General features: G+C 45.7%; 1 protein-coding gene across 1 annotated transcript in view; it reads right to left on the reverse strand.

The window, feature by feature from the left end:
• The window catches only part of ITGA9 (integrin subunit alpha 9), a 288,361-nt gene that overhangs the window by 103,659 nt on the left and 160,335 nt on the right, over window positions 1-24,367 (reverse strand). The window lies entirely within an intron of this gene.

The raw sequence follows: 24,367 nt of genomic DNA on the forward strand, positions 1-24,367 counted from the left end.
TCAGAAAAAATGGGATAATCACACGGAGCACTGCCCTGAGCTCTTTGGAGGAACAGTGGGATACACATGTAATAAATAAAACCATTACTCTTGGGAACTGGACTCCTATATCCATACTTCTACACTCACAGAAACTTGTGGGACTAGGTCAGTTATATCAATACCACAAATATTTGTGATATAGTATTTCCATGGCAAAAAACCTGAATATTATATGTGGCAGATAACTGTTGTGAACAGAAAGGTTTTGAGGATTTTATATTGGAAGTTGCAGCAGAAGCCGTGGATGTGCACACTGGCGTGCTATTAAGCCAACTGCAGATAAGCAGGGGCATGACTTTGGAAATATTGACTCATATGAGCATTGGTATTGCTGAGTCAAATGTCTAGTCATGCTTCTGTAACCTCAAGGCTCCCCTCGGACAGGCTACGGCGCCGTGCGAGTGAGCGACGCATGCACTCTAAAGGGTCCAGCCCGCCCCCATTCCAGCCAAGCGGCTGAGGTGCAAGCGCTTCTGGCAGTGCTTGAGTTTGAGCCCCCAGAAAGCCCACCTGCCATTTACACAGACTCGGATTGGACGGCCAAAGCCGCCACGGTCTGGCTCCCGGTGTGGCAAAATCAGGGGTGGAGAGCTAGTGATGGGAAACCCGTAGCCCACCTACAGCTATGGCAGCAAGTAGCCGCGCTCCTTCAGTCCCGCACAGGCCCAACGCAGGTTACCCATGTTAAAGGACACCAAAAGACAAACTCAGAGACCGCTTATTGGAATGACCAGGCAGACCTCGCAGCCAAGACGGCCGCCTCGGAGAATGCTCCCTTACCGGAACCGGCCACCGATTGTCCCCTCCACCCTGTCACCACCCGGGCACAAGCCCGCAGCCAGGCTCAGGGAATCGCAGGAACACTAGACCTAGCACAACTGCAGATATCTGACCCAGAAGTAGATGACCTCCTAGCCGCAGGAAGAGATCAGACAGGAAGACTAATGATCCGAGAAGAGGAAGGCATAGTTTGGGCAGTAGATGCAGCCGGTGAACGCCACTGGGTAGTGCCACTGGAAGTCAGGGCCGACCTGATTCAGTTTGTCCACGAGCAGGGACACCGAGGCAAGAATCTGACTCTGGAGAGGGTCAAAGAGGTTGGTTGGTGGCCTAGCATGCGTACCGAAGTAGCACAATGGGTGGACAACTGTCTGTCTTGTGCTATGGTCAATGCAGACCCAACTGGACCTAGAGCTCCCCTCCAGTATCAGAGAATTGATGGACCCTGGGCTCGTATACAGATTGACTTTATCGGTCCCCTTCCTCCCACTCCCCGCAGCAATCGCTACTGTCTCACTGTCATAGATCCCTTTAGTAAATGGGTCGAGGCATTCCCGTGTAAGCATAACACTGCAGCCACCACGGCCAAACTACTGTTCAATAATGTGTTTTCGAGATGGGGCACTGTGCGAGTCATGGATTCCGATTTGGGCTCACACTTCATTGGAGAAGTAACCCAGGAACTTTGCAAGGCGTTAGGCATCCAACAACGCTTTCACATAGCCGGCCATCCCCAGGCTTCCGGCGCCATAGAAAGAACCAACCGGACCCTCAAGGAGGCTCTCCGCAAGATGGTTCGCTCCTCCGGGAGAGACTGGGATGAAAAACTCCCCATAATTCTAATGGCCATCAGAGGCACCACCGCAGTTCACGGGCTCACGCCCCATATGGTCATGACAGGACGGAAAATGCAGCTCCCAGAAGCCTTCTGGCTAGACACGCAGCTCCCTTCTGATATGCAGCCCGTAGTAATTAATGACGCCTGGGTTCAGGACCTCATCTCATCCATACACGCCGTCCACATGCAAGTGGCCCAGAAGTTAGGCACAGCTCAGAAGGATATGGACCGCAAACTAGGATGGGTCAGGAACCCCAGGCAGTGGGAGGAAGGACAGCTCGTTTTATATAGAAAGTTCTCACAGAAGGCACACTCACTAGCCGCCAAATGGCAAGGCCCCGTCCCAATCACGAAAAGAGTCTCTCCAGCCGTCTATCAGGTAGCTATCCAGAGGAAGACAGGAGGCACTTGGCTAAAATACTTCCATGCCTCTCAATTAAAGGAATGGAAAGGGAAGCCGCTCCAGACCGCCCCGCCAGTATATGACCCTGGGGGAGCCGCCGCCAGCCCAGCCCCCCTCTGCCCAGTGATTCGCCAGACGTCCCTTCACCCTGGGCCAGAGATACCCTGTGTCCCCTTAGACCAGACCTTTGTAGCTCTAGTATAAAAGAAACAACAGAATATGTAGATGTAGATGTGAATGTCAAACGTTTTTCCAGTTCTATTCTTTAACTTTATTAGGCGGGCCCCACAGTTGGGACCCTAGGGGGAAACACGGCAACCAAAGCCAAATAGGACCACCACCGAAAGTGATTCTTAATTGGATTTTAAGCCGCGTGTTCGGAAAAAAATTGCACAGGCAAAAGAGATTTGCTGTGTGTGAAAGTGTTTGGAGAGGCTTTAGCCCAAAAGTGAATGCAGTATTCCAACGTTGAAACCACCAAAAAAGGTGATCTCTTTGTTTGAAAACATTTCACAGCCGTGCTGGTGAAGATCCCGCATCTACGTAGATTCGGGGTCTCACCTGCCAGACCCACGCTTTCGCATGATGGTCGGCTTTGGCTTTGAGGGCCGTGCCTCCCCTGGAAAAGGACCCCCAGATAGCCCAACATCCCTCTTTTACTAATGTTCATATTCGTCATGGTGAGTTGCTATACGGCGCCACCACTTAGTACGCTTTAGTGCAAAGGTAAAAGACCCGCCAGTATTTTGTAAATATGTGCCCTCTGGAATGTGTTATTGAGGTGCGTTCGCTACGCACAAGGGGCAGCGTGCCTCATTTACATAGCCAGGATCCCCCGCGCCAAGATGATCCCCGAACAACCCAGACCCAATGGCGCCGAAAGATTTCCGCCGCCTCCGCCGTTCTTAGACAAGCGCTGCCGAGCACCTTCGGCTGCACTCGGCCCTTTCCGCCAGTAGCCGCCTACCCCGCCTAAAGTTATCTTTTCCCTTGCCCGTCCCGTATAAGGAAAAAGAAGGGGGGGAGACATATTGAAGTTATAATAAAGCCATGTCAGGCCTTCCAAGTGAGGGCAACCTGAAAGTACCCCAGACCCGTATGCTTCTTGCTCCGTGTGTTTTTCTTTTTGCTCAGTGCATTTTTCTTTTGCTCAGTATATTTTTCTTTTTGCCCGGTGTACCTTTTTTTTTATACCAGAAAATGGGGCCTCCCGAAGGAGTCCCTCCAAAAATTGCTTGTCCTGCAAACATATGACGAGAGCCTATTTTAGGAAGTTAAGCGAAGGTCTCCTTAAGCAGCAACCCTTATAGTTGCTGGATACCGCTCTCTAGGTTTTTTCCTTTTAAAGCGGCAAGGCCAGGCCGAGCCGGACCGATAGCTCTCAGCCCGCAAGATAAGAGCAGCCCGCCGCCAAGCAGGGGCACCTGAAGGCCACACAGCCTAGGCACCCAGGGACCCCTGGGGCGAGTTTGCATAATCCCGCCTAACGCACAGCCGACCCCTGCCCGACGTAAAGACGTACCCTCTGAAATATACATGCTTTAGGAAAAAGCCCCCGCACAGGAGTTCCCCAGAGCAACAAGCTGGAAGGCCCGCTTAGTGCCCCTGGGACTTCTCGTTCGAACCCCGCTTAATAGACAGTGCTGGCAGAAAAACACCCTCCTTTTTTCCCCCTGCTTTACTTCATTCATTTTGCTGCAAGAAACTCAGGGAACCTGTACTTATATCCGCAGGTCTCCCCAGGATATTTTTACTACAGAAAGGAAAAGAAGGCCAGGAGATGAGGCACCTGGCTACTCTGTGTTTGCTCGTGCTGGCAGGCACCCTAACAGAGGGACGCCCGTCCAAATTAATGCCCTACCCCCACTGGAGATGTATTAATACCCTAGCAGGAAATGAAATGATGGTCTGCAAGGTTGTGCAGCAGAGCAATATGACCACCCCCACGGATCGCACTAACTTCCGCAGTTGTGAAGAGCAGTGGATCCGACCCCCAGAGCTTGTTATTTTATGTGTGGGAGTGAAAACCATGTCCCAAGAATTAGTATGCTACTCGCCTACCGATACAGTTTCACCTCTCGCTCCGATTCCTTGTATGTTTCTTCCCCGTATCAGGCCAGCCCCCACCACAGTCCCGGTGGTAGACAGATATACCACCCCTGCCAATTTCGAAACCTCGCCGTTTGTCACTGAGGCTTTCGGACCATACTGTGAAGTTATTTTAGTGTCGGCCGCAGTATGGAAGGCAGGAGACCCCTTTAGAATGACCATCCTACTAGGCACTACTAACACTGAGTCTGCATCAGTCACTATCACGCCCCCTTCAGGCGCAGTTCTCTCCTTTGCTATAGAACGCTGGGAGAACCTGACCTGGATTATAAAGGAGGAAGACCTAGCCAAACACGGCCCACCCGATTGGATACTGGTTCAACAGACGCCCGAATGCCAAACCAAGCCCCTAGTAGAGAAATTTCACCGGCTTGGGCTGCTCTTTGTAAACTTGACTCATGAACCAGGCAATTACTTCCTGCTGATCCGGACCCAGGAGACCCACACCATCCAAATTGACCCTTTGATTGCTAGCAATGAACAATTAAGCCAAGGCGGCACGCATATAGTGGGCTCCCATGTTTTGAAAACTGACATTCGAGAGAGAGTTCTAGTCCGCCCGCAAATGTCTTTAAAAGAGATCCGCATAGACTTAGCTGAGCTAAATATAACCCAGAGGCTGCCGCAGTGCGCTCCCTATCTGGAGGCCGGTAGCAAGGGTTGGAATGCATGGCTACAACTGTGGATCGATCCCTCCCCCTCTCTCTCGCGTGCCAGACGAAGCATTGCCGACTGGACTGCTCCTGCAGCCGGAGGCCTAGCAATCATGGATTCGGTCAATATTGAGACTCTCGCTAATAAGTTTGCCCATGTCACGACTAACATCTCCGACTTAGGTAAACCGGTGGTGCAGTCCCTAAATTCCATTTCCAATGGGCAACACGAGATCAGCTCCATTTTAGTTAACTGGGAGAGTCAAATTGAAAGAGATTTTTCTCTGCTGCTCAAAGGAACACAGTCTTTTGAACGCAACGTGTCAATAGCCATGGCATGTATGCAAGCCCAACAATTAAACCAGGCTGTGGCCATGGGGCTAATTCGGCAAGCCACGGACGGGCACCTGCCCCTGGAAATCAAAAGATTGATTATGCCCAAATTGTCACCCATAGAACTGGAGCTTGAATCCTGGTGGTCTCTCGTAAATTCCTCATTCTCACCGACCACCCAGGAGCTTAAATTATTTTTATTAACGGCCAGTGCGCACGAGTCATTCCATGTATATCCAGTCGTGCCTCTGGGACTCCAAGTCAGCGACACCGAAGTTCTCTACGCCCGCCACCCCGACCATTGGGCCCGCTCCACCCCGACCGGATGGCAGCTCGTCAGCCTCCAAGGGTGCCAGCATCGAGACCAGACCGGCTTCATTTGCCAAGACCAAGCCTTTGCACCGCATCACCCCTGTGTAGCCCCGCAAGTCGACGCCCTCAACGAATGCCCTTTTGAGGTCGTCCGGGAGAACAGCTCCGCCGTGGTCTACGTTGGGAAAGGATGTGCCTGCGTGCGAACGGCCTGCGACTTTGTGATCCTGAACTCGTTCCAGCTTAAGCCCGTGATCCCGGGAGTCAATCGCTGCTTCTGCAACCTGTCTTCGGTGGCAGCCTGCGACTTCACCTACACGGTACCGGTCTGGACCCAAGAAGAGATCCTAGTGGCACCTTCCATCTATCGTTATGTGAAGCCCATCTCCCTTGGCATCGGTCTGGAGCTAATCCACGAGCTCCTGGCCCACCCGCAGCTCCACCGCACCCTCCAGAGCATCCAGAGGGACGGGGATACTACTGCTTTGGTTGTGTCCCACAACGGAAAGGAGATTTTGGATCTTGCCCAACGAATCAAGACCACCGGTGAGCACTCGTGGTGGGAAACCCTCTTTGGCTGGAGCCCCACTGCCACTGGAATTTACAATTTGGCTTTGCACCTGATCGTTGTTATTTTGGCCTTCCAAGTTTTGTTATGTGCCTCACTACTTTATTTGGGCTGTTGGAGCCGCCGACAGCTCCAGCAACTCCAGCTGTCTTACCGCATGGATCGATACAACCCCGACCTCCTTCTGCCTTAATGGTTGTTCTTGGCGCCCCATTTCTATTCCTTGCTTATTTTGTTGTTTATGGTGTTATGAACTATGATTATGTTTATTATGTGTATGGATCCTGCACCGGCCCCATGGACGCTCTGCTGCCGGACACCGCTCCGAGGCCCTCTTGTGGACTAGGGGGGGGACATATTTCTCCGCCTCCCAGCCCACGGCCACCCCTCGAACCGCCAGCGGCGCTACCTCCATGAGGACTAGAACTGTGTGCCTGAAGCCCTTCTCGCCGCCTGCCGACCCTGCTCTGCGGATTGACGCAGACAGCAAGGGGGGGTGGAAGTGTGTTTTGGAACACATGGACTAAGTTTGCTTGTTCCTGTATATATGCAACCCAGTCCAGCAGCTGTACTGCGGACTGAGCCGTCTGTGATCTGTGCCACTCTATTGTTTTAAGTTCTTTATGAATTTTTGCTATTGCTTTTATGAATTTCACTCCCATGAATTTAGCCCCGAACTAGTCCCTCCCTCTATCTACTGCAAGTGCGCCCATGATCCTCCCATGAACTGGGATCTTTTAATCGTCCCCTATCAATTTCTCTTTCCTATGAATTTGCTTTTAACCCCATGAATTGCCTTTTAACCTGACTCCCTCCGCCGAGGTAATTCTAGCCTATTTATCATTTTATGAATTTGGTTTTAACCGAGACCCCTACTGAACGGTCTCTTTTAAAGGTTATTTTATCCCTGATTTTAGACTCTATGAATTTGGTTTTAATCTGGCTCCATGAGTTAGCCTTTTAATTGCGGAGTTTATTTTTCTGCCCCTATGAGCCCTTCCGCCGCTTACCCTCATGAATTATTTCCTCGCACTTGCTTTTACCACTGCTGCTGTTATCTATGAATTGGTTTTAACTCCCTGAATTATTGTTTTAATCCTATATATATACATATATTTATGGTTTTAATCACCTATGAATTGTTCCACCCTCGATGAATTGGTCTATGCCTTGCTTGCACATTTCACTTTTATCTTGTATGAATTGCTTTTAATCCTGCATTCATGAATTGACCCATGAATTGCCTTTGCTTTTAATCTTATGCCTATGAATTAATCCATGTATATGAATTGCTCCTGGTTTTTAGTGCTTTTAATCCACCATGAATTACGTATGAATTACCCCCATCCATGAGTTGATCAATATACACAAATATGAATTATTGCTATTTATATGCATGAATTGCTCATTGCTGCCTATGAATTGCTATTTATTCTGACGGTTGCACTTAGCACACCCCCTGGTGTGAACCCAGAGACCTGCAGCCCATTGGCTGATCTAAATTGCACTTATTCGGTTAGGTGGTTCTCCAAACTAAATTTTTGAGTGACGCCTCCCCCTCCTTCCCTTCCCACTCCTTCTTCGCTCGAAGCTCGACCACCGGACATTGCCGACCACCTCGCCTTTGAAGTCAAGTTCGGGGACTGCCGTGCCTGACGTCCCAGAGTCCCCGAGGGGGGGAATTGTTGCCAAGTAGGCTCCCTCTCCTGCTTTAAGGCCTGCCATGAACTGTGTTAAAGTTTCCTGCATCGCTATTTCACTGCTACACAAAGATTGCCTTGCACGTGTGTGTTCTGATACACGTGTCAGTTTCCTGCCTGCGTGTCAATTGCCTTGCTGCTGTTATAGACTGTGTAGTTTACTGACTCCATGTTTGGATAACTACACAAAGGACTCTCTTTCTGGGCAGCCCTGCCCTGACCTGTATCTGGACTTCCCAGTGTGCGTTTGGACTTTGTTACAAGTGTGCCCCGTGCCTGCACTGCCATCTGCCACGGACCGTGCCTGTTCCCTGCTTTGGACTGTGTTTTAAAGTGTTGTTCCCCCTGCCTCCATGGAAGCCTGCCTCATATGGGCCCAAGCCGCTGCTAGCAGCCGGGCGCCTGCCGGGGAAACCTCCAGCGAGCCTGGCTAGGCGCTCCCTGGTCAGTTCCCGCCTGGAGCCTCCCGCGAGCCGGTCGCCGAGCTTGCCCTCGCTACCGGGCAGCCTGCAAACCAGCCCCAGCTATGCCCAGCCGGCATCCATGTTCTTAGGCAGCCAGAAGACCCTGGGAAGAAGACTGCTTTGAGAAGCCATTTCGGCGAAGCGGGCACACCACGTCCGCAGCGAGAGTACCTCGCCCCGCTCTGCATATCTTAGGAGCCGCCCAGGAGAAGGAACTAAGTGCCGACCATCCCAAGCACTTAGAGAATGCATCTCAAAGAAACCTCCGCATTCCAGAGCTGATGACATCAGGACAAGCCCTGTCCGCTGGAACATCCTTTCAGCCCACTTGGATTTCCCCCTCCCTCTTTTGTCCCCTCTTCCTGAGGTGTCACTTATTGCAATCAGATTACCAAAGTGGCCCATCCAAGCCATTCAGTAGCCCATTAGAACCTTTGTTTTAAACTGTGAGAACCACCAAGTACAGCACCAGCCCCAGGGTACGTTTTGGGGTATTTAAGATGGTCTCCCAGACCACTCGGTGCTCAGGCCATTCCCTATCCAGACCTCCTTGCTGTCCGTCTGTGGTTCCAGTGCTGGCATTGGGTCACCCCCCTTGCTGTTGTGTCTCTGCTTCGCTTCAGGATAAGTGAGTATTCCCCCTATCATCGTTGGGAACCAGCTAATGCGAACGTCTCTGTATTTCATACTCTGTATTTCCTAGATCTTGTGTGTTTCTTGTATGCTTGTGCAAGTTCAGGCTTACGCCACATTGTTAGACAATACACGTGTTTGAACCTATTTGTAGTCTGCCTCTTTTTCACTAGAGTGTCTGGGATCGGGACCTCCGTAGACATAGGTTAAGATCCGCGCTAATTTTAAGTTACAGACTGCTAAGCTAATTCCCCATTATAATAAAGAGCAGTTCTGGTAACAAAGGTTGGCTACAAGGAGCTACCCCAAAGCCACCTGAGAAAAAAGACGGGCATCTGTTTGTTGATCAATTTGCCAGTACTGTACCTGCCTTGAAAAGTCTCCATCGGTTGCCATAAAGAAGAACCCAGAGCTATTGCTACTGAATTTAAGTATGGAAGATGTTCCTATGCAATACAGAACATTACTATTCTACATGACGACGGCAGCAAGACTTTTATATGCGCAGAAATGGAAGGTGCAAGAAATACCAACTATTGAAGACTGGATATATAAATTGCTGTACATGGCAGAAATGGATAAAATGACAAGAAAGCTGAGAGATCAGAATCTGGCAGAATTCTTTACTGATTGGGGAAGACTGAAAACATATTTAGAAAAGAAGTGGGACGTGAAAGGGGAACTATGGCAATTCGAAAATTATTAGAATGGCTTTCTTTTTATTGGAAGAGATGGAATCTTTACCATATGGAGTGAAGTATTAGCTAATTGTTAGCTTAAATTTAAGTGGATTTGGAGTTAATAGATATTGGTAAAATTAATAAAGTAGATATTTTATTTAATTGTTAGCTTAAATTTAAATATATCTGAAGTTAACAGATAGTAATAGATAACAAATTTTAAGTTAATAATAATAGATCTGAAGCTAACAGATAGAGCTTAGCTTAACAAAGTAGAATGTAAACACGATATAATGAGTTATAGAAAAAGGGGATAGATTAGGAACTAAGATAGATTAAGATATAGGGTTGGAAAGCTGTTGGAAGTCCTGAAAAAGGGGGGAGGGAAAGGGTGGGGGAAAATGATATTGAGATGTTATTTGAAAGTTGTATGTATTAATATTCTCACCTAATAAAATTTTTTCAAAAAAAAAAAAAAAGTCTCCATCGGTTGCCTATTTGTTTCTGGGTTCAATTCAAGATGCTGGTTTTAACCCTTAAAGCATTACATGACTGGCTAGTTCCATTTATAACTGCTCCTGCCTAAGCCAGTCATGACAAACAATTAACAACAACAACATTCAATTTATATACTGCCTTTCAGGACAACTTAGCACCCACTCAGAGTGGTTTACAAAGTATGTTATTATTAGCCCCACAACAATCACCCAGTGAGGTGGATGGGACACAGAGAGCTCTGGAAGAGCTGTGACTGACCCAAGGTCACCTAGCTGGCTAGAGGAGAATCAAACCCAGTTCTCCAGATGAGAGTCCTGCTGCTCTTAACTACTACACCAAACTGGCTCTCAGTTTGAAGAAAGAGAAGGGGAGCCGCACCAAGGCAAAACAAAGAAGGAACAGCAAACGGTGCAAAAGGAAGAATTCTTTAATAGTAAGTAATCCCTACATATTTTGCATCATCTTTGTCAGGGGGATCTTCAGAATTCCTTTTAACATCTATTCTAAGTCTATGTCTAAGTGCACGTACAGAATAGACATTAAAAGGAATTCTGAAGATCCCTCTAACGAAGCTGATCTGAAATGTGTAGGGGTTACTTACTATTAAAGAATTCTTCCTTTTGCTCCATTTGCTGTTCCTGCTTCGTTAAGTCATGGCAAACAACAGTCTACTGTTAACATAACTAAGGGAAGGACACATTAGGATGGATCCCATCAATAAGATGCACATAGACAAGAGGGGAGAATTTCCCACCCCCTCTCAGCAGCCCTCCAAGTCCTGCCTCCTGTTGTTCCTGGGAGTCCCCCACCTCCCATGAGCAGCATTTCAGGGGGCACTGTGGACTCTTTCGGGAGGTGGACATTGTACTCTAAGCACAGAAGTTAGGCAGGATCCTAGCCTTTGCTAGGCCCAAGGGGACGGACGGATGGAAAACTGACTGTCAACCTTATGCCCAACCTACCAAGCCCAGTTTCAACTCTATTTCAACATTAGGTTACATTGTGTTGAACTCCTGACAAATTGTCCTGAAACTATTGGAATACTATTGAGTTTTATCTACTACCTTGGTAGAAAACTCAGCTTTAATTCTTCTTTTTAACTCTAAAAGTCTAAATATATGTTGCCACTCCACATACACATTTTAAGGTCCATAAGCTGTAAAAACAGAGCGCAAGTGGGTTAGAGAGATTTGGAGCAGAGAAGCAGAAGGCAGAGAAAAGGTTAAGTTCTCTCATAGCTTCTCCACACCGAATTTCCTTTTCAAAAATTTCGCTACATGGGCATGCAGGTAAGATGTAGTTCCCCTAGAAGAGGCCTATCTGAAACGGCTTGCATTCTATTTCATGAATATGAATTAATTCAATCCTAAAAAAAATCCAAACAATACTTTACCACCAAAACAATTCATTAATCTCATAAAGAAGCACTGTTTGAATTTTTCACCCAGGCAACCATAAACGACTATTATAGGTCAGCATCTGCAGCTGCTTGTTATCTTGTACAACAAACCCTACCAGATTTAAGGGAAAACTTGCCAGTATCCAAGTAAAGCACATATTTCACCGCTGAGGAAACAAAGTCTGATTCTTCAGAAAGCACAAATGGCTGTCTGAATGGAAGGAACCGACATCAAAATCCGTAGCCTTGGGGCACTTCATTGAAAAGCTCCTCGGTCTGAAGCTGACAGAGGATTTCACATCCTCATCACAACAGCAATAGGAGACCGAGCGTAGGCCTCCCTTTAAAGAGAGCAGTTTCCTGAGTCATTAAACCTCGGGACATCTGGAACGAATCAGGTACACTTTCAGTAAGAAATGGATTAAGAAAAAGAATCTCTTTATTGGCAAGGGAATTCCCAAGCCCTGATCGCTGCTCTGTGGCATGATGTCATTGGGTATGGATTGCCTGCGGTGATGTATGAACTGCACTGCCAATGTGGTACCATCCTTCTTCAGCATCTGCAGTACATTAAACAGGCAGTGTTGCCACAGTCAAAAGGTGTCAGACTACATTGTATTCAGTGAAATGATCTGACCCCATGCTGTTTTTAGACACACTCAGGGCTGCCTTTTCATTTCGTTCAACGACAAGCATTTGTGTGACCGGTGTATTTTCTATCAGTCTTAGGGCTGATTCACATGACCTTTCTGGCCCTAGTTTGGAAAATAATTGTGCTTCCCTGCTCTTATCTTGAGTAGGTCTCTGGCATAGTTGGTCATAAGCAGGAAATGTGTTTTGTAGCTCTCATGTTGAAAAATGGCGTGCAAACAAACACAGGGATTAAAGTACTTGGTAGAGAGCACATAGTGTAGGCCAGCAAGTACCCTATTTATTGGCTTTTTTCCCAACATAAGCATTCTAAAAAAAATCCTTTGCATTTTTTAAACAAGAACAATCAAAACAACTAGATCCAGAAGCAGTGGCAGGCTGTCGAAGCCCCTTTCTCTGAGGGCAACTGGAAGCCAGATGGACCCTTAAAAGTTGGGCAACAAACATCATGGGAGGGAGGAAGGGGAAACATTGGGAAATATCTTGCCAGCTGCATGCCATCTCAAGCTGTTTTTTTTACTCCTACCTTCCTGTCTGCTGGTATAAGGGCTGGGCATGGCCAGAAGCGCGAGCCGCTGGGCATGAGCTGAAGGGCAAGAGCCAGAGGGACCTTGGTCCTCTGGCTTACAACCCATGCCTTCAAATGAGCCACCATTGTACCCAGACTTGGCCCAAGACTGGAATACAGTTAGTTGTTTTCTTTGTTTATTGATTTCTCTGTTGTAAGCTGCTTTGGGTCCCTTTGGGGAGAAAAGAAGGATATAAAGCAGTAAACAAACGCTGACCTTGGCAGAGACTAACTGCAGCTGAACAAAAGGAAGACCTTGGTCGAATCCACATTCACCCATTACCCACATGTTTATCGGATATCTTCCGTTTGCCTCCAATCCGCGATTTTTTCCTCTTCATTCACATTCCTGCTTCCAATTCGTCTTTCTCGCGCGTCTCTCCAGTCACATGGCCGCTCGAAAACCGCTTTTTTGGGCAGGACCATTTTTCCCCGCCCATTTTTTTTATTTTTTTGAGCGCACCTTTCCGTTATTTCGATCTTGCTTTATAAAGAAACATCATTGAAGATAATGATGCTTCTCTTTCCCCCACTGACAGCACTGACGGCTCTCTCCCGTTTCTTTTTTGGAAATTTGGAAGCATGTGGGAAGCTTTCGTGGGCATTTCTTATGCAGGACAGTTCAGTGCCTGAATTTTACTGAAGTTTCACTTCCTTGGAGTGTCATTATTTTGATATTTCGTAATTTCTATATCACAGTAATATAAAATAAAAAAATAAAAAACAGTTAAAAAGGAAGTTTCGCGAGTCCGTTCTGAGGATGGATTCACCCCAAAATGATTTTTCAAACTACCAGATTTGATTCAGAAACAGCATAATCAATAAATCCAATGCTATGAAGTCAAAAACAGTCTTTTGCAGACTACGGAGCACTTGCAAGTTGAATCAGCCAATAGGAACTCTCGGAACGGCCGGAGAGACAGGAAGGGGGGTGGTTTTTTAAAAAACCGTGTAAATTGCGCATTGGCCCATTCACGGCCACCGTGAAACTCCCGTTGAAAACCTGTGACCACATATTCGGGAGAAATGAGAATGAAATGCCTCTGTTTAATGAGGTAATGTGACCGGCACTTGGGATTGCGTGGGGAATGCGGGGAACATGCAACTTAGAATGAGTAATGTGGATTCGACCCTTAAGAGAGGGAAAGCAGAAAGGACACAAACAAGAGGGCATCCTTGCAGCTCCCTGCCAAGCTCCCACTGCATGTACAATGCGACAGATGCCTCAGACTGTATGAAACATCCCCAAGTCCTAGTGGGGAATAGACCCTTCTGCCCTTCTACAAAAATGCATTCAGGGCAGCTAACAATATAGCAACTGACCATTTAACACAAAACATTCTAGCAGTGCTATCCTAAGCAGATAGTTTCAGGTGGGTAGTCATGTTGGTCTGTAGTAGAAGAACAAGATTTGGGTCTGGTAGTGTCTTAAAGCTCTGACTCCCAAAAGCTCATAGCTTGGAAATCTAGTTGGTCTTTAAGATGCTACTGGACCCGAATCTTGCTATCCTATGGTTATAATGGCACTGTAAATCATGTAAAAGCAAAAATAAATATTAACAACAAAGTACGTCAGTAAAAAGCAACAAGTGAAACTACACCTCTTTGCACCAAAAATCTGAAATGTAAATCTTGATACAGTATCAACCACAAGAGTTCCCTATTGCCTTTAAGAAAATTGCCAATACTAAACACTCAGACCAGACACACACACACACACACACACACGTAAAAGCCTCTCATACAAACCATTTACTTGGGAAGAGAAGTGAATGGGATTAACCCCCTTCAAAGACCTCTGGAAGAGGACTCACGATAAAAAACAATAAGGGAGACTTGCAGATGCAGAAATGGGCTGCTTAACCTCTACAAACTAGATATGATAAGAAAAGAATGATAGGTTTTCCCTCTTAGTCAGGGTCAACATTTCCCCTTATTACAACATTTTCCTTTTTAAAAAGATCTAGAGCTGGGCCACATCTTCATCCTCCCACCTTCCTGAAACGATCTTCTTCCTCCATCATTTCTGAGAGATGGAAAAGGCACTCTCAAAACATCCTATTGTTGCCAACGCTTTCTGTGCCTGTTTGCAGTGCTGTTCTGTGCCTGTGTTCCTATGCTACAGCTTTTAAAATTATTTTTCTCTCAGTCACTACATGATCCTGGCCAGGATCACATACTGAATGCGATAACATCAAAGACCCACAAAGCCAATCTAATTTGGCTACAAGAAGACTTCAATATGGACAAACGAGGTCACACTGTTCTCACTCTGAAGCCCTGGTCCAGAGACAGCCATTCCTGAAAGCACACTGGAATGCGCATTTTGGATGTTCATCAGAATACACATTCAAGTACGCATACACTGACAGATCAAGATGAGTAGGCGCGTTAGTCTTTCTGTAGCAGGAGAAAAGAGCAAGAGCCCTGTAGCACCTATAAGACTAACAAAATTTGTGGTAGGGTATAAGTTTTCATGAGTCACAGCTCACTTCTTCAGATACAGCTGGAATGTGAGTCCATCTGTCCTTGTATCTCCACTTTCCAAGATATAGGTGCTATTGGACTCTTGCACATATCACTGAGGGCCAAGCTACACATGACGAAAGACACTTGCCTGGCAAGTGGATTGAGTGGAGGGCAAGTGAACAGGGAGAAATACACTTGCCATTCAAGTGTCATTCGTCATATGTAGCTTGGCCCTAAGAACAATACAGTGCAGATATAACGACAAGGGATGCTTTCACAATGGGATGGGAAAAGTCACCCCTACTGTGCAAGCAGCAGCAAGTGAGACTGAGGAGCACGGGGACAGCATCCTCACGCTCCATCCCTATGCCTCTAGCTTCTGGGCACCCCCCCCCCTCTTTCTACGTGTCACATCAATGCAGAAGTGCTGAGCTGCTGACCTGATGACAATATTGCCCAATCTTCCCTCCCATCAACAGCTGAGCTTTCTTTAAATAGCTCTGTTAAAGGGCCAAAAGTGGGGGAATTCCAGAGCTGAGCATCGCCATTTCGAAGGCTGTGCTAAGCTCCACTCCCTTCTGAATCGGCTGCAGCAAGAGTATCCACATGGACGCTCTGCTTCTAACCAGCATGCTGTACCCCCTGGATAGCCCAGGGGATAGTCCTTGAAGCCCCACCAGCTGTTAGGAAAGGTCATGGGGTCATGGTGAAGCTCCCAAATAAGGTGGGGGGATGCTGTGTGCCACCTGCATGGAAAGAGCCAACATCAGCACTTGGATGCACAATGGGGCCAATGCTCAATGTTCTGCTGTGCAATGCTCTGGCAGTTTGGGTGCTGCAGCATGGCAGTAGCATGGGAACAGGAACCCATTCTCTCTGTCCAAGCCACACACTTTCTCATCCTTTTCTGAGTCTCCATACAAAATGGCTAAAATGGGATGTGATTTTCAAGCAATATAAGCATATGTAGCTCCTTTCTTTGGTTCAGTTCTAATGCGGATTCTTACCTAACTTAAGAAACAGGTCACCATTCACTACTATTAGTAAACTAAAGTATCTATGAAACAGATACTGAGTTGGATCCAGACTAATTTTCTGCTAACAGAAGGCACTTCCATCAGCGGAAAAGAGCATCCCTGTCTCATACTGCAGGGCACTGATCTCCCCCCCCCCGCCCCAAATGCTGCTCCCGAGGGACAGGGAAGCCTCAAGAACGGCACGAGAGCCAAGCTGGGTGTCTGCAGTAGAAAAGGAAAAACTGGCGGAAATTACATCTCCCCTTCCAGTGGTGGATTCAATCTATTATATGATGCAACTCTAGTATCAGGCGTTGGTTAATTTCATCTGGGCTGATTTATGAAACCATGTTAATTTCCTAGGATTTTATCATTTAGGGCGTCATCTGGCTTTTATTTAGGTCAATAGATTTTTGCCATTGAGAATTTTGCCAATGCATCCACTTTCTGCATCCTTCACAATTGCCACTTGGTATCATGGACCAAACATTCCTATTGAGTTAATACAGTAGCTGTCCGCGGAGTCTGATTTATCACTTCGGAACTATAGTCTCAACAGGTTCTGTAAACTGACCCTGGCACATTATTACGAATTCCTCTTTTGCTATTCAAAATACAGGACTGAGTTGTCTCTCTCAATTATTTGCTAATGAGAAAAGCAGAAAGTGTTTAGTTCTGGTTGTCTCTATACTAATTAAAAACATTTATATGCAACCATACATTTCCAAGGGTTTCCCCTGCCCTCTGATTCTTCTTTTGCCTTATCCAAAGTCTAGAAACAAACAAAAAAAGGATCACACTAGCTAAACTCAAACACATTTGCACAGCATGATTTCAGGAGTGGGGAGGGGGTGGCTTTAGTTCACAATGGTTGTCGTAAATGTCTGTGGTAGTTCAATGGATGGCTCCACGAGTTCCTAGTCCTGTAGTAGTCAGATGTTGCAAAAAGATGCATCTTAAGATAGTGTAAGTAATATATAGATATATTCCTAGTAACAAGGAATATTCCCGCGCTCTGTGTAGCATTGCATTTCACCAGGTTCTATAAGGTACATTGGCAATATGTCAAATACAAATATTGACAGATCTGATACATTTAATTTTTGAGGAAAAATCTGCAGTAACAGAAACCGTTGTTGTAGTAGTAATACAATGTATAAAGCAGTTTAGGGACTGCCTTTGAAACCCATTTAAAAACTCCAGTTGGTCCAAAATGTGCCAGCCAGGCTACTGTCAAGGATATCTATTGTTCTACTGCAGACCACTTGACTACCAACCTGAAACAGTCAAAAATATATGGACCTTATCACAAGTGTACTGGAAGATACAGGGCTGCATGTTTCCAGGCGCAAGTCAATGTGATGGTTCCTACCTGTAAGGCCCTAAATGGCTTGGGTTCAGGGCCCATGATGGACTACTTCCTCCTGTACTGTCAAGCCCTCCAGTTAAGATCCTCCTCAGACAACCAGCTCTCTGGGATCCCCCTGCACAGGTAAAGTGGGTGGTGACTAGAGACAGGGCTTTTTCAATGGTGGTATCTATGGTATCTTTAGAGAGCCAGTCTGGTGTAGTGGTCAAGAGCAGCAGGACTCTAATCTGGAGAACCGGGTTTGATTCCCCACTCCTCCGCTTGTAGCCAGCTGGGTGACCTTGGGTCAGTCTCAGCTCTCCGGAGCTCCCTCAGCCCCACTCACCTCACAGGGTGATTGTTGTGGGGATAATAATGATGTGCTTTGTAAACTGCTCTGAGTGGGCATGAAGTCGTCCTGAAGGGCAGTATATAAATCAAATGTTGTTGTTGTTGTTGATATGGGCACACCCTGCCACCTGGGACTCACCTGATGCATACTATACTCTCTTTTAGGTGTCAAATCAAAACATTTATTTTTATCCTGGCTTTTAATAATCGGGTTCGATCTTAATAATCTGCTTCTAACTTAAGTACTGTTTCACAAGTAACATTTTAGGTTGTTTAAATGATTAATGCCATTTTTATGCTCTGGATGGATTTTAGTTGTTAATTTTATATTGTTTTATGATTTTACCATGTCTTACATTGTGAGATGCCGCAAGTGGGTTTCTGGAAAGGTGGCATATACATTTTCTAAGTCAATAAATAGAACATTCCATATGCATCACATGTGGCACACCATGCAACAACCTTGTAAAGGAGGTCAATATCATTATTTCCATATTCCCAGAAAGGGGGGGGGGGCTGAGCTTAAAAAGAATAGCTTGCTTCAGGCCACCTACTGAGTTCTTGAAAGAGTTGACACTTGGGACAACCTGATTTGTAACTCAGCCTCATAGGTACTACTCAATAGCTCCCTTTGAGAATAAAACCTTCGGAAATGCAAGTTAGCAATACAAATAGTCAAGGATATGACACGGATCTTCTGCAGTTCATCCAACTGAAATATGACATCCCTTCAGATGTCCATATGAGATAATGAAAGGGTAGGAGACAGCAAGTTGTATACCAGTCAAATATAAATGACAGTCTTGGAATATACACTCATAAAGTTCACTGTTGGTTGCCGTAAAGAATCTGGTGCACAGTAGCAAGTGATTTATGTCAAGAATAAACTTTACCCAAGTCAGATATTTTTAGCCAAGAAATGCATGAGTACAAGAGAAAAGTTCTCAAACAACAGTTTTTTTTCCTATTTCAACTCACCAGATGACCTTTAAAGAATTCCCACTTCAGATTTCACAGAAGATGCCCATATGCAAAGATACTAAAACTAAGCTTATGCAGATGCTTAGAGAAAGATCTACTATGTCAGATTTATATTACCAAAAGCCAAACACAACCGTGCATTTATGGTGTTCTGGCTCTCGTCACACTTGTTCAGCCTGCGCAGTGTCAGCTGAGCCTGTGTTTTTCAATAAAAGGAAGAACAATGCTGCAAGGGTTTAAACTTCTTTTGGGCCTGCCTTACATCACAGAGACAGTATGCCAGCGATGCACATGCCAGGTCTTGGAGCACATTCACCAGGGTTCATTTGTTTTACCCCAATGTGGTTATCATCTGTTTCAATATGTTTAGAAGCACGATACCATAACGCCCTTCTAAGTTCTCACTCATCTTATTCTAGTACTTGGAGATGGGCTTGGAAGTGCCTAGAGAGAGGAGGCAGTTTGATATAGAAGCCACGGGGTAAACATCCATGTATACGTATGCAGATGGATATCAGGACCCAAATCTTGCTCTTCTACTACAGACCAATACGGCCACCCACCTGAAACAATCGCTGCGAATATTCCTGTTACTTCTAACTAACCATGTTTTTTGGAAAAGTTTTCATGAGCCAAAGATACATAAAGCAGTACGTTCTGCTGGCAGAGAGATTTATACCCCCAACTACAAACAACAGAAATGGGGGCTGGGAGTGGGGTTACAGAGAGAGAGAATAGAGGGTCCATTTCTTTAGAACATATTACATGGCAGAGCACAGCTGAAAAGAGGATCCAGCCAAATGATCCCCCATGAATTGGCATGGACCACGTACATAAGGAGAAACGATGACTTTTTGTAGCAATCTAACCATCCTGGTTTCTATCAAGTCCATGTCGGATAGTACCTGCCCTGCAAATAAATTTCAGCTCTGTGGCTTCTTGTTCAACTGGCCTTTTGAACCCCTTCTGCTGAAGCGCTGCAGTCTTTAAGTCTCATACTGAGCAACCAAGGAACTTTAAATACTCTCCCATTGGTTTCTGAGTGTACCCATTTTTAATGGCTTATTCGTGTCCATTTATTCTCTTGTATAAAGTGAATAAATTGGCTCAATCTGGCCAATGTAAATGGCAGAGGAGCATGGCTGGCACATGAGAGCTTATGTCACATTAGATAACGTGCCGGTGAATAAGCCTTTGAGGGTAAGACTGATGTCACTGGATCCTGTGGCACTTCTCACTTGAGTGGAAATGGGAGTAGAGTTGGCACCAGGGTTTGTTGCAAGTGTTAGTTCCTGGGCTTCTACGTCCTCTGCTGCTATTGTCCAGTTGCTTCAGGTTGGAGGCTGTCCATAAGAACCAACCTACCTTTCATACCCAAGGAATATGAAGGAAAAGGATGATCTTCTAGGAGAGGCTGCAGATCTTCAAGTTTTAGTGGTAAGCAATAGATGACAAAGGGAGGGAAGGCAGTATGGTATAGCCCCATCTTGTCAGATCTTGGAAGCTAAGCAGGGTCAGTACTTGGATGGGCAACCACCAAGGAAGACTACAAAGGAAGACACTGGCAAACCACCTTTGCTTCTCACTTGCCTTGAAAGTCCCTCTCTGGTGTTGCCATAAATCAGTTGAGACTTGACGGCACATACGCACACAACAGATGACAACCGGTGGGTCTTTAGTGTTTTCCTTTCTGGACAATGTTGTAGATGACTCCATACCTATTCTAGGAGGTGAATCTGAATCTTCTCCAGGTGGGCACAGTAGTTTTAGGAATGCTTGTTATAAATTGGGCAGGTATTTGTTCCTGTTCAAAGGATGAGCGGCACCAAAAACAATGGCTGCTACAGGACTTTTCAGGCTACAAAGGACTTCACCTAGGCCAGTTATATCTAGTGTATTATAAATCTATCTTGTCCATTCAAATACTATGACGAAGACTATTCCTGGTGATCCTCTTAAGAGTAAAAGAAGAGAAATAAATGTAGCTGCCTTGAATACTACACTGTTTTCTTGACTAGAAAAAAAATCACAAAGTTATTCTAGCTGCCAATCCATGCTTTAAAGAGGAAGACAGAAGAGCATTACTCCATGGATGGTAGGATAGAGAGAGGACAAGGCAAGAGGTGGGGATTCAGGATACAGATCCAGTGTGGTACAGTGGTTAGGGTGTCAGGCTAGGATCTGGGAGTCTCAGTTTCACATCCCCACTCTGCCAAGGAAACACACTGCGTGCCCTTGGGCCAGACACTCTCAACCTAACCTGTGCCAGGATAAAATGGCAGAGAATGATGTAAGCTGCTTTGGGTCCACACCGGAGAGAAAAGTAGGTTTAAAAAAGAAGTATATCACAATACTTTTTTAAAAATATCAAGCAGGAGGTAAAGACGAGCAGTAGAAGGCATGAGAGGCAAGAAGGATTATGATGCTAGCAAGAGAGTACACAGTCAAAAACTGCACTCTTAAGGATGGTAAGATCCTACTAGTTATATTTGAATGACTGTACAGATGCAGAGGAAGGTCAGTTGGAAGTCCCTATTTTTTTTTGTTTGTGTTTTAATCCCATCACCTGTGTATAGCAAACATATTTTAATGTGCTTTTATGTGCTTTTAACATTATAGTTTTGTCATTTGTTTTTCTTCGTTCATGTTCTACTTATATATTTTATCTGTTCAACTGGGATGGCGTTTAGCATCATGCAATAAACCTTCTTCTTCTAATCCCATAATGCTTGTTGTAACTAAGGATGCTTAGAATATTCCCCAGTCCTGTAACCATCCGCAGGCTCAGGGATCATCCTTGTCACGGATACCTAGCTAACCAGACAGATTTACGATGCACCACATGTAACTGGCCAGATGGAAGCGAAGGAAATGCTTGTTCAGTCCAATGCACACGTTCAACCACGCAAGACATTCACCCACTTCCTGGGATGATGCTCTCCCTGCAACAGACATTATCCTCCTGATTAATTGCTGTGACTTTTACAGGAAACAAATAGTTTTCTACATGCCTCACAAATGCAGTTTTCACCTCATTAGCAACATGTTACAGCTAGCTCAGAGCTGCTTTACAATCCCCCCCACCAGTTTCCTTTGAAGTCCTGAAGTCAACGACATTGTATACCACATGAAATTTCTTAACTACACTGCATTCACAACAATCCCTCTGGCTGCACTTGTTCTTTCAAACAGCAATAAAAGAACTGGATCTCTCTCTCTCTCTCAGGCTGTCGCACTGTTTAGGATGATTTTTAAAAATCTAGTTAGCCGTGTTAGTCTGTAGTTGCAAAACAGAGTCCAGTAACACCTTAAAGACTAACCAACTTTACTGTAGCATAAGCTTTCGAGAATCACAGCTCTCTTCATCTTTACTATTTTTTAAAAAATTAACAGTGTAATCCCAGTCTTCAGGTTATCTATAATGAGGCTGCTTAAATCAGGAGCGTATGCCTGACACATAGCTCAGCCTTTGGTTCTGGTTGCTAACACACTGCATCTTCAAAGCTGCTCTGAATGTTCTGGGTTAGAGCCAAAATACCAACCGTACGGGGCTTTTCTGCCTCTCCCTGCCTGCTGCAGCCCACTGAGCCTCCATAGTTCTGCTGTCGAGGGGCTAGGGACCTCTGGATGGGGGTAAAGTGGGTCTGCGGCGGGCAGAAACTGCCATTCCCTAATCTGCCAAGGAAAACACTATTTTGCCAGTGCAACAGTACCTTTGGATCCAAGCCTGGAAACCGGTATCTCTATGAAGATAGAGATGGGCAGTCATGGTACTCCGGCAGGACTTCAAAGGCCAGCAAAATTTTCCACTATATACACTTTCATGAGTCAAAGATCTGACAAAGTGAGCTTAAACACTGGAAAATTTTGTTGATCTTCAAAGTCCTATTGGACTGGTGTCTCCATGGCAATCCACACCCCCCCCAACTCTGTCCATATGACTTAGTGTACTTTACCATCTATATCTCATGAATCCCCCCTGTCCCCTGTGCCATTCAAACCTTATAATACCTGTTCACTACCTAGCAATGCCCTTTCCCTCCTTCACCCCAGCTGCAATAAAAGTACAGAAGGAAACGTGTTTGAAATTGGAAGCTTTTCAGGAAGCCTCCCAGCCCTGGAGTCCTAATGTGGGAAAATGTGGTGCTCCTATCAAAGAACAAGAAAATCAGCACGAATGGGCAAAAATACAACCAAGTCTGAGAATCGCCCTGCTACACTAATCAGGCTTGAATAATACATCGACCAGGGACAGAGACTGTTCGGAATATTTGTTTAACGGTTAACAGGGAGAGCATGAAAAAAAATTCATTTGTAACTGTTGCTTGGAATGGAAACAGGAACTGCGATATGATCTGAGCAAGAAATTAAGCTTCAAATTTAAGGTTATTATTTTCCTCACCTCCAGTATTTTTTAAGCTATCAAGAGCTACAAATCCCAGTGTACCAAGCAAGAAGTAGCAGCTCCTGTAGTTTGTTCAAAGAGCATTCCAGTGCGTGGCACAAGCAAGATTACCCTTATGAAATGACATTTCATCCCACAACAACAGATGGCTGGACTTGGACCCTGGACACTTGGTTCAAATTTCCACTCTGCCATAAAGTTCACAAAGTCATTCAGCCAAGCTAACCTCTATGAACCGATATGATGATAAAATAGGATTAATACCACAAATAATGCCCTGAAATCCATGGAGAAAAGGTTTGTTTATTTAGTTCTTATATTTAGATTTGGTTCTTCAGCAAAGATTGATTTCTAAAACGGCATACATCAATTGAAATCCAATGCATGGAGACAACAGAAGATGTTAGGAATATATGGATATATCTAAATGGTCATTGTTGGTGAGTAATTGGAAGGAAGGCTACCATGACAGACTAGGGTCACTAGGCAAAGGCAGGCAATGGCAACACCTCTGTTAGACCCTTTGCCTTGAAAACCCCAGCAGGAGTGGCTATGACATGATGGCACTTACCACTACCACCTAAGCGGTAGTCTCATTTGGACCTTAGCCAGGTCTTTTTTTCCGGGAAAAGAGGTGGTGGAACTCAGGACCGCACAATGACATCACTTTGGGTCAGCTGGAACAAGGGGGGAGTTGGGTCAGCTGGAACAAGGGGGGCAAAAATGGTCACATGGCCGGTGGCCCCGCCCCCTGATCTCCAGACAGAGGGGAGTTTAGATTGCCCTCCACGCCACTGAGCCAAGGGGCCCGGCAATGGGTTAATATGGCCCTGCATCTGGGCGGTGTTTGGGGCTGCCATAGGAGAAGGAATCAATGAAAATCACCCCTCCTCCAGGCATGGATGAAAATTCTAGTCAGGATGCAAGCCATCTCTATGTTTAACTAGTTGCACTAGCTGTGATTAGGAATGCAAGTGATTAGTGGTATCTATACACATCCCATGGAGAGTAATGCTTACATCTACATGTGGATGCACATTTCAGTGTATTTTTTCCCTTCACAATGCAAAACAGATCAGATTGAATGGGACAGAAGGAAGATCCACAATAATTACCTGCATTATCGGAACAAAATCCACATCAGAAGTCAAACTTGCCAGATTACC

The sequence above is a fragment of the Eublepharis macularius genome, chromosome 11 (assembly GCF_028583425.1).
Source record: "Eublepharis macularius isolate TG4126 chromosome 11, MPM_Emac_v1.0, whole genome shotgun sequence".
Lineage (NCBI taxonomy): Eukaryota > Metazoa > Chordata > Lepidosauria > Squamata > Eublepharidae > Eublepharis > Eublepharis macularius.